This window comes from Sapajus apella, unplaced genomic scaffold, assembly GCF_009761245.1.
Source record: "Sapajus apella isolate SASKATOON/1434 unplaced genomic scaffold, GSC_monkey_1.0 scaffold14, whole genome shotgun sequence".
Classification (NCBI taxonomy): Eukaryota; Metazoa; Chordata; class Mammalia; order Primates; family Cebidae; genus Sapajus; species Sapajus apella.
In genome coordinates, this window is record NW_022436954.1 from 34,052,765 (window position 1) to 34,064,892 (window position 12,128).

The following is a 12,128-nucleotide window of genomic DNA, read 5'->3' on the forward strand; positions in this document are numbered from 1 at the left end:
TACTTGTATGTACAGCCATCCACCAAATAACATTTTGGTCGACAATAGACCACAGATGACAGTGGTACCAAAAGACCATAATATCGTATTTTTACTGTACCTTTTCTATTCCTAGCTATGTGTAGATACACAGATACTTACAAGTGTGTTATAATTGCTTATACTATTCAGTAACCTGCTATATAGGTTTATGGCTTAGGAGCAACAGGCTATAGTATATAGCCTGAGTGTGTAGTAGGCTACACCACCTAGGTTTGTGTTAGTACACTCTATAATGTTTAAACAAAGATGAAATTACCTCATGACACATTTCTAGAAATGCATCCCTGTTATTAAACAATTAATAATAGTACTATTATTACTACTTAATAGAAAGAAAGTCAAGGCCCAAACGGATGAAATAAATTGCCCAAAAGCTGGAAACACTCCCTTTGAAAACTAGCACAAAACAAGGATACCCTCTCTCACCAATCCTATTCAACGTCATATTGAAAGTTCTAGCCAGGGCAATCAGATAAGAGAAGGAAATAAATGTATTTGAATAGGAAGAGAGGGAGTCAAACTATCTTTGTTTTCAGATGACATGATCATATATCTAGAAAACCCCATCATCTCAACCCCAAAGCTTCTTAAGCCAGTAAGCAACTTCAGCAAAGTCTCAGGATATAAAAAATCTGGAGACAACGGATGTGGAGAAATAGGAACACTTTTCCACTGTTGGTGGGAGTGTAAATTAGTTCAACCATTGTGGAAGACGGTGTGGTGATTCCTCAAGGACCTAGAAATAGAAATTCTATTTGACCCAGCTATCCCATTACTGGGTATATATGAAAAGGATTGTAAATTGTTCTATTATAAAGACACATGCACACATATGTTCACTGTGGCACTGTTTACAACAGCAAAGACTTGGAACCAACCCAAATGCCCATCAATAATAGACTGGACAAGGAAAATGTGGCACATATACACCATGGAATACTATGCAGCCATAAAAAATGATGAGTTCATGTCCTTTGCAGGGACATGAATGAATCTGGAAACTATCATTCTCAGCAAACTGATACAAGAACAGAAAACCAAACACCACATGTTCTCATTCACAGCCAGGTGTTGAAAAATGAGAACACATGGACACAGGGAGGGGAGCATTATACACTGAGGTCTGTAGGTGGGGGCTAAGGGAGGGATAGCGTGGGGTGGGGATGTTGGGGAGGGATAACATGGGGAAAAATGCCAGATATAGGTGAACGGGGGGTGGAGGCAGCAAACCACATTGCCATGTGTATACCTATGCAACAATCCTGCATGATCTGCACATAAAGTACAGTAAAGTACAATAAAAAAAAATCTAAAAAAAAAAGAAAAGAAAATCAGTGTGCAAAAGCCACTAGCATTCCTATATGCAAACTGAAAGCCAAATCATGAATGAACTCACAGTCACAATTGCCACAAAAAGAATAAAATACCTAGAAATACAGCTAACAAGGGAAGGGAAGTACCTCTCAAGAAGAACTACAAACCACTGCTCAAAGAAATCAGAGAGGATAGAAACAAATGGAAAAACATTCCATGCTCATGGATAAGAAGAATCAATATTGTGACAATGCTCATACTGCCCAAAGTAATTTATAGATTCAATGCTGTTCCCATTAAACTGCCATTGAAATTCTTCAGAGAATTAGAAAAAAAACTATTTAAAAATTCTTATGGAACCAAAAAAGAGCCCAGATAGTCAAGACAATCCTAAGCAAAAAGAACAAAGCTGGAGGCATCACACTACCTGATTTCAAACTACAAGGCTACAGTAACCAGAATAGCATGGTACTGGTTCAAGAACAGACACATAGACCAATGGAACAGAACAGAGAATCCAGAAATAACACCACACACCTATAACCATCTGATCTTTGACAACCTGACAGAGCAAAGAATGGGAAAATAATTCCCTATTAAATAACTGGTGCTGGAAGAACTGGCTGGCTACATGAAGAAAACTGAAATTGGACTACTTCCTTATACCATATACAAAAGTCAACCCAAGATGGATTAAAGACTTAAATGTAAAACTGAAAACTATAAAAGCCCTGGAAGAAAATCTAGGCAATACCATCCAGGACATAGGCATGGTCAAAGGCTTCATGACGAAAATGTCAAAAGCAATTGCAACAAATGCAAAAACTGACAAATGGGATCTAATTAAAGAGCTTCTGCTCAGCAAAAAAGGGGAAAAAAAAGTATCGTCAGAGTGAACAGAATGGAAAAAAATTGTTTGCAATCTATCCATCTGACACAGGTCCAATATCCAGCATCTACAAGGAACTTAAACACATTTACAAGAAAAATAAATAAATAATGCCATTAAAAAGTGGGGAAAGGACTTGAACAGACACCTCTCAAAAGAGGACATACATGCGGCCAATCACCATATGAATAAAAGCTCAATATTGATCATTAGAAAAATGCAAATCAAAACCACAATGAGATACCATCTTATGCCAGTTAGAATGGCTATTACTAAAAAGTCAAGAAAACAGATGCTGGCAAAGTTATGGAGAAAAAAGAATGCTTTTATACTGTCAATAGAAATATAAATTAGTTCAACCATTGTGGAAGACAGTGTGGCGATTCCTCAAAGACAGAAGCAGAAATACCATTCAACCCAGCAATCACATTACTGGATATAGACTGAAAGGAATATAAATCATTCTATTATAAAGATACATGCAGCACTATTCACAATAGCAAAGACATGGAATCAAACTAAACACGCATCAATGATAGACTGGATAAAGAAAATGTGGTACATATATACCATGGAATACTATGCAACCATAAGAAAGGACGAGATCATGTCCTTTGCAGGGATTATCCTCAGCAAACTAACACAGGGACAGAAAACCAAATACCTCATGTTCTCACTTATAAGTGGGAGCTGAACTATGAGAACACATGGAAATGTTAGGGGGAACAACACACACTGGGGCCTGTCAGAGGGTGGGTGGGGAGGAGGGAGAACATCCGGAAGAATAGCTAATACTGGGCTGAATACCTAGGTGATGGGATGATCTGTGCAGCAAATCACCATGGCACACATTTACCTATGTAACAAAGCTGCACATCCTGCACATGCACCCCTGAATTTAAAATTTAAAAAAATAAATAAATTGCCCAAAGTCATGCATTGAGCAGATAGTGAAGCTGGAACACAGATTCAAATAGCTACTCAACAAAAGCCAATCTTTAAGATATATTGCCAGTGTTAGTCATACAATTTTACACAACAAATATCTGCTGAAGTCTTATGTGGCAGACTCTGTGCTAGCTATTAATGTCTCAACAACAAAAAATATATATAGGTACTATCTATGCCTTTAAGGAGCTTAAAGTATAAGGCACATAGAGATGCATTAAAGGTAGAAATACGTACTACAGCGCTGTGATGGGAGGCTAGAGGGTGCTATGAGAGCACTTAGCACAGGAACTGAATACTCCCTGAAGGTGAGGCCTCTTAGGTGAAGTGATGAATGATTAGAGGTCAAAGGATGGAGAGGAAGGGGAAAGACAACTTGCTCAAAGCTCCAAAGGCAGAAAGAAGCATAATTCTTTCAAGCTAGTGAAAGATACTCTGCATGACAGGAGTGTAGACTATATAAAAGGATGAGAGAAATCAAACAAGAGATGTCACTAGAGAAGTGGACAGAGGCCTGATTCTGATTATGCAGGGCCAAGGAGGTGACATTTAGGAGTCTGGACTTCACCTTGAGGGAAAAACTAGGAAAGGATTTAAAGAGGACAGTAACAGGATCAGATGCGTATTTTGGAAAAATTACTTTGACTTCTGTGTGAAAATAATAAATAAAAGAATGGGTGAATAGATGGAGGGATGGATTGATGGACAGAAAATCAATTCTTGCTCTTACTACTTTATAAAGCAGATTTAAGTAGGTTTGATTGTTCCTACAGCCCATCTGTCTCTCAGTATTCTGATAGGAACTAGAGCCCAGAAGATATCACCAGAGAGGCCAAGTCTACCAGCAGGAAAATGATCTTATTAAAAACAATGAATGTTTTTCACTTAAAAGTGGGTTATTTCCATGCTCTATATGGACTCTTATGCTCCCATCCCAGCAAGAAACTTGCTATAGTTCCAACAAGTCATCGACAACCAATCACTGCTATTACAGTAACTGTAAACATATGTTTTCTGCGTTTCCCACATCCCTATAGTGGTACTACAGGTTGTAGCTCAATGCAGAGAAAAAGGAGCATAGAGAAGGTCTGGAATGTCTGATGTCATACCAACCATGCACAAAGTTTTGGCCTTATGTGATAAATCATACCTTCCACATCTGTCGTGGGAAAAACTGAAAGTGGGCACATCTCTTCTGCATGTGGCCTAATGGTTTTCTCCCAACACTAAACAAGCCCATTTAAAGCACAGGTTGGCAGGGGTCACCATCCTCACCATCACACATGTTCTAACAATCCAGGTGTTCATAGAATATAAAAGTTCTGTAACGGACAAGAACCAAACAGCTTTGAAGAGCCTATGCTAATGCTTTTCAGAAGGGATTATGTGTAGACAACTCTAATTGTTGCATTGAATCTGTGCCCTTCTTTGCTTCCCTCCTACCTGTCTATGTCTTTTTTTATGTACGTGCCTTCTCTACCCTTTTACCTCAGGTTATCCTCCATGCAGAAAACTCAGTGGGAGAAAGGGGCCTGTAATAGTGACTCACCTTAAGCACCAGCAGACAAAGCAAAAGGTGGTGATTTTAGATCTTTTCCACAAGAACATGTGCAGCCTAGGAACAGAAAGGGCAAATTTTCAGAAAAAAGAAAACAAGCAACACGCTAGACAGTTTTTCTGTAAGATCAAGACACTTTCCTGTAAGATCAAGTTGAGACATTTTTACTTATTAGCAAGACTAGTTTAAGAAAATTTTTAAGTCATTACGTCTATAAAAATGACCCAATATTAACATCATACCAAACGACAGATGCAGATGTCAGTAGGGAGAACATATTGAACAGTATAAAGGGCTCTAAAAATGCAAAGCATTGTGATTAGGTTTTGCTTTCTTGTTTGGGTTGTTTTTTTTTTTTAATTTCATGAGTACATAGTAGGTGTATATGTTTATGGAGCATATGGTACGTTTTGATACAAGCATGCAATGTGTAATAGTCACATCAAGGTAAATGAGGTACACATCACCTCACGCATCTATCTTTTATGTTACAAACAATTCAATTATACTTTTTGTTATATTAAAATGTGCAGTTAAATTATTATTGACTATAGTCATTCTGTTGTGCTATCAAATACTAGATCTTACTTATTCTTTCTAACTTTTTTTCGGCCCTTTTAACTATCCCCACTAACCCCCATTCCCCTGCTACCTTTCCCAGCCTTTGGCAACCACCCTCTACTCTCTATCTATGGGTTCAATTGTTTTAATTCTTAGCTCCCCAAAATAGGTGAGAACATGTGAAGTTTGTCTTTCTGTTCTTGGATTATTTCACTTAACATAATGACCTCCAGTTCCAACCATATTGTGGCAAATGACAGGATCTCATTATTTTCTATGGTTGAATAGTACTCCATTGTGGAAACGTACTATAATTTTTTATTCATTCATCTGTTGATAGTTGCTTCCAAATCTTGGCTATTGTGAGTAGTGCTGCAATAAACATGGGAGTTCATGTATCTCTTCATTGAATATATTGATTTTCTTTTTTGCAGGGGGGCATCTACCTAGCATTGGGTTGATGGATCCAATGATAGCTCTGGTTTTTGAGGACCCTCCAAACTGTTCTTCATAGTGGTTGTACTAATTTACATTTCATCAACAGTGTATGAGGGTTCTCTTTCCTCTACATTCTTGAAAGCATGTGTTATTGGCTGTTTTTTGGATAAAAGTTTTTTTTAACTAAGATGAATTGAGATGTCAGTATCATTTTTATTTGCATTTCTCAGATAATACGTGATGTTGAACATTTTTATATACCTGTTTGCCATTTGTATGTCTTCTTTTCAGAAATGTGTATTCATATGTTCTGCCTATTTTAAACATTGAATTACTGAGTTTTTTTTTCTTATAGAGTTTGTTTGAGCTCCTTATATGCGTCATTTATTAACCCATTGTCAGATGGGTAGTTGCAAATATTTTCTCCCATTCTACGGGCTGTTTTCTTCACTTTGTTGATTGTTTCCTTTGCTATGAAGAAATGTTTTAGCTTGATATAATCCCATTTGTCCATTTTTGCTTTGGTTGCCTGCTTGTGCTTGCGGAGCATTACTCAAGAAATCTTTGCCTAGTCCAATGTCCCAAAGAGTTTCTCCAATGTTTTCTATCAGCAGTTTCACAATTTGTGGTCTTAGATTTAAGTTTTTAATCCATTTTGATTTTATTTTGCATATGGCAAGGAATAGAGGTTTGATTCTTCTGCATATAAATATCCTGTTTTCACAGCATCATGTATTGAACAGACTATCCTTTTCCCCATGTATGTTCTTGGCACCTTTGTGGAAAATGAGTTTACTGTAGATGTATGTACAGATTTCTCTCTGAGTTCTCTCTATTCTGTTCCTTTCATTGGTCGATGCATTTGTGTTTATACCAGTAACATGCTGTTTTTCATAATATAGCTCTGTAGCGTAATTTGAAGTGATGGAACATAACTCCTTCAGTTTTGTTCTTTTTGCTTAGGATGGTTTTGGATATTTGGGTCTTTGGTAGTTCCACATAAATTTTAGAATTCATTTGTCTATTTCTGTGAAGAATGTCATTGGTTTTGGATATCTGGGTCTTTTGTACTTCCACATAAATTCTAGAATTCATTTTTCTATTTCTGTGAAGAATGTCATTGGTTTTTTGATAGAGATTGCATTGAATCTATATATTGCTTTGGATGGTATTGACATTTTAACAATATTGATTCTTCGAATCCATGAACATGTAATAGCTTCCATTTTTTGTATCCTCTTCCATTTCTTTTATCAATGTTTTACAGTTTTCATTGTAGAAATATTTCATTTCTTTTGTTAAATGAATTCCTATTTAAATTTATTTATTTTACTTTAGGTGCATACTATATCTGGCATTTCTCCCCATCTTATCCCTCCCTTCCCTCCCCTCCCTCCCCACCCTCTCCTCCCTCCCCACCCCCTGCTGTCTCTCCCCTACCCCCACAACTGCACCCAGTGTGTGATGTTCTTCTGCCTGAGTCCACGTGTTCTCGTTGTTCAACACCCACCTATGAGTGAGAACATACAGTGTTTGGCTTTCTGTTCTTGTGTCAGTTTGCTAAGAATGATGGTTTCCAGATTCATTCATGTCCCTGCAAAGGACACAAACTCATCGTTTTTTATGGCTCCATAGTATTCCATGGTGTATATGTGCCACATTTTCCTTGTCCAGTCTACCATCGTTGAGCATTTGGGTTGGTTCCAGGTCTTTGCTATTGTAAACAATGCTGCAATGAACATATGTGTGCATGTGTCTTTATAGTAGAATGATTTATCATTCTTTGGGTATATACCCAGTAATGGGATTGCTGGGTCAAATGAAATTTCTATTTCTAGGTCCTTGAGAAATCACCACACTGTCTTCCACAATGGTTGAACTAATTTACACTCCCACCAACTGTGTAAGAGTGTTGTCTCCAGATTTTTTCATGATTGCCATTCTAACTGGCATGAGTTGATAATCTCATACAAGAAATAACTAAGTTTTAATTTTATATATATACTATTGTAAATGAAATTACTTTCTTGATTTCTTTTTCAGATTATTTGCTGTTGGCATATAAAAAATGCTACTGATATTTGTATGTTGATTTTGTATCCTGCAACTTTACTGAATGTGTTTATTAGTAATAGTAGTTTTTTGGTTGCATCTATAGGGTATTCAAAATATAAGATCATATCATCTACAAACAAGGATAACTGAATTTCTTCCCTTCCAATTTGTATGCCCTTTATTTTTTCTCTTGTCTGATTGTTCTAGCTAGTGTTTCCAGTACTACATTGAATAATAGTAGTAAAAGCGGGCATCCTTGTTATAGTCAAGATCTTAGGGGAGTTTCTGTTTTTTCCCATTTGTTATGATACTAGTTTTGGGTGTGTTATATATGGTTTCTATTATGACTATACCTTTTTTTAGGGGTTTTATCATGCAGGGATGTTGAATTTTTTCAAATGCGTTTTCAGCATCAATTGAAATGATTATACGGTTTTTGTCCTCCATTCTGTTGATATGCCATATGACATTGATACATTTGCATATGTTGAATGATCTTTGCATCCCTAAGATAAATCCCACTTGGTCATAATGAATGATCTTTTTGATGTGTTGTTGAATTCAGTTTGCTTGTATTTTGTTGACGATTTTTTCATTAATATTCATCAGAGATATTGACCTGCACTTTTTTTTTTTTTTTTTTTGATGTGTCTTTGGTTTTGGTAGCTGGGTAATACTGGCCGCATAGAATGAGTTTGGAAATATTGCTTCCACCTCTATTTTTCATAATAGTTTGAGTAGGATTGATATTAGTTCTTCTTTAAATGTTTGGTAAAATTCAGCAGTGAAGCTATCGAGACCTAGGCTTTTTTTTGTTGGGAGATTTTTCTATTATGGTCTTGATCTTATTACTTGCTATTGCTCTGTTCTGGTGTTGTATTTCTTCATGGTTCAATCTTGGTAGGCTGTGTGTCTCCAGGAATTTATTCATTTCTTCTGGTTTTCCAATTTATTCACATGTAATTACTCAAGTAGTCTCTAATTTGACTACTAATTTGAATTTCTGCAGTATAGGCTGAATGTCTCCTTTTGCATCCCTGATTTTTTTGGGGTCTTCTTTTTGTTTTCTTAGCTAATCTGGCTAAAAGAGTGTCCATTTTATCTTTTTCAAAAAAAAACAACTTTTAGTTTTATTTTTTCTATTGTTTTCTTCATTTCAATTTCACTTATTTCTGCTCTGATCGTTGTTATTTCTTCTACTAACTTTAGATTTAGTTTGCTCTTGCTTTTCTAGTTCTTTAGGATGCATATCTGGGTTATTTAGTTGAAGTTTTTCTTCTTTTTTGATGTACGCAATTATAAACTGTTAGTCCTACTTTTGCTGTATCCCACAGGTTTTGGTATGTTTTGTTTCCATAATGATTTGTTTTGAAAAAGTTTTTAATTTTCTTATTAATCTCTTCATTGACCTACTGGTTATTCAGGAACATATCATTTAATGTCCATGTATTTGTATAGTGACCAAAATTCTTCATTATTGATTTCTAGTTTTATTCCATTGTGGTCAGAGAAGATACTTGATATTATTTCAATATTTTTAAATGTTTTAAGACTTGTTTTGTGGAGTAACATATGGTCCATCCTTGAGAACGATCCATGTGCTAATGAAAAGAATGTGTATTCTGCAGTCATTGGATAAAATGTTCTATTACATAATTTGGTCTATAGTGTATATTAAATCCAATGTTTCTTTGTTGATTTTCTGTCTGGAAGATCTGTCCAATGCTGAAAGTAGGGTGATAAAGTGTCTAGGTATTACTGTATTGGGGATATATCTCTCTCTTTAGCTCTAATGGTATTTGTTTTATATATCTGGGTGTTCCAGTGTTGGGTGCATATATATTTTAAATTGTTATACGCTTTTGGTGTTCTATAACTTTCTGGTATTAGAATATTAATATTTGTCTCTAGGTCTGGAATGTTCTTTGTTTTTATCTCTTTAAATAAACTTTCTACCTTTGTCTCTTTCTCTACCTCCTCTTTAAGGCCAATAACTCTTAGATTTGCCCCTTTTAGGCTATATTTTCTAGATCTTGTAGATGGCCTTCATTCTCTTTTATTCTTTTTTCCTTGTCTCCTCTCACTGTATATTTTCAAAGAGCCTTTCTTCATGCTCACTAATTCTCTCCTCCGTTTGATCAATTCTGCCATTAAGAGACTTTGATGCATTCTTCAGTATGTCAATTGCATTTTCAAATTCCAGAATTTTTGCTTGATTCCTTTGAATTATTTCAATTTTTTTGTTAAAGTTATCTGGTAATATTCTGAATTCCTTCTCTGTGGGGTTTCTTTGAGTTTCCTCAATATAACTATTTTGAATTATCTGTCTGAAAGTTCACATATCTCTGTCTCTCCAGGATTGGCCTCTCACACCTTAATAGTTTGTTTGGTGAGGTCATGTTTTCCCGGTTGATCTTGATGCTTGTGGATGTTTGTTGGTGTCTGGGCATTGAAGAGTTATATATTTATGGTACTCTTCACAGTCTGGATTTGGGTGTTGTGATCTATGCTTTTGGTCACTGCAGCCATATCTGCATTATGGGGCACCCTAAACTCAGTAGCACTGTGGTTCTTGCAGACTTGTAGAGGAACATCCTTGGTGGTCTTGGACAAAATCTGGAAGAATTTTATAGATTACCAAGCAAAGACTCCTGTCTCTTTTCTTAATTTTTCTCAAACAGCAGTCCCTCTCTCTCTTTCTCTCTCTCTCTCTCTCCACCCCCCTTCCCCGCAAACCCACCGCCTTGCTGAACTGCATGGAGCTGGGGGAGAGATGACACAGGTACTCCTGTGGTCACCACCATTGTCAGACCTGAAGCTGGTATAGCACTGGGTCTTGCCAAAGCTTGGTGTAATCACTACCTGGCTACTACCTATGTTCACTCAAGACTCTAGGGCTCTTACAATCAGCAGGTGCTAAAGCCAGCCAGTCTTGTGTCCTACCCTTCAGGGCAGTGGTCTCTCCTCTGGCCCAGGCTATGTCCAGAAATGTCATCCAAGAGCCAAGGCCTGGAATTGGTAACCCGAAGAGCCCACTTGGTACTCTACCCAACTATGACCAAGCTGGTAGCTAAGCTGCAACACAAAGTCTTCCTTAGTCTCCTCTCTTCTTCTGTCAAGCAGAAGCATCTCTTCTTGTAGCCATCATAGCTATGACTATGCTAAGTCACACCTGAAGCCAACACATCTCAGTCTCACCCAAGGCCCATGGTATGTACTCCCTAGTAACCACTGCTGATTATTCAGGGCCCAAGGGCTCTTTAGTCAACAAGTGATGAATCCTGCCAGAACTAGGTTCTTCCCTTCATGGCAGCAGATTCCCTTCTGGCCCAGGGTATATCTAGAAATGTTGTCCTAGACCACGAGCCTGGAAAGGGGGCCTCATGACTCTGCCTGGTCCCCTGTCCTACCGTGACTGAGTGGGTATCCAAGTTGTAAGACAAGATCCTCTTTACTCTTCCCTCTCTTCTTGTCACATGGAAGGAAGGGGTATCTTTTGAAGCTGTGAGCTATACTGCCTTGGGTTCAGGGAGGTGTGATACAAGCAATCCTTTAGCTGCCTTGGCTGGTGTCTCACTAGGTCATATGCCCCCCAAGTCCATTGACTCCAAGCAAAGCACAGCATTAGAATTTGCCTAGGAGTTGCAGGCCTTTTGGCCTAAAATGCCTTTCAAGTTTATTTAGAACCCCAAAGCAGTTTAGCCCATAGTGGCAAGGCTTGCTGAAACTTAAGTTCTGACCACTGGGATGGGTGATTTCCCTCTGGCTAGGGCTGGTCTGAGTGTTCTTTCCATAGTCTTGGCTCAGATCTGCAGCACTGAGTTCCAATGCAAAGTTCCATATTTATTGCACTTTCCCTGCCCTAATTGTCACAGATTCTCTCTCTGCACCATGTAGCCACTGCAAAACGATGGGGGAGGGGTGGTGTTGACAATTCAAGACTGTCTTTTCTACCCTTTTCAAATGCCTCTTTCAGCAATATAAAACGAAAACCAAGTACTATGATTGCTCACCTAATTTTTCGTGCTTATGAAGGTGCTATTTTGTATAGACAGTTGTTAAATTTGGTGTTCCTGCAAAGACGACAATTCAGCCATCTTGCTCTGCCTCTGGTTAGGTTTTTCATTAGCCCCATATAACTATGGCATCCACCTCTAGTCAATATTCTATCATCCATCTTCAAAATAGACCCACTGAAAAGAACCACTTCACCTGCATGAAACTAAGTAATCCAGCAATCCCATTTTACTGAGACATAAAGAAAGAAAGTAAAATGGGCCACTGATCAGGCAAAGGTGCTATAATAAAGCTCGTGCACTTTTC

At 37.5% G+C, this 12,128-nt stretch overlaps 1 long non-coding RNA gene across 1 annotated transcript in view; it reads right to left on the reverse strand.

The window, feature by feature from the left end:
• Nucleotides 1-2,950: 2,950 nt before the first annotated feature.
• The window catches only part of LOC116555188, a 58,050-nt gene continuing 48,872 nt past the window's right edge, over nt 2,951-12,128 (reverse strand). The window contains exon 4 of the long non-coding RNA XR_004270418.1: nt 2,951-4,808. This is a non-coding gene — a long non-coding RNA (uncharacterized LOC116555188). The remainder of the gene's footprint in view (nt 4,809-12,128) is intronic.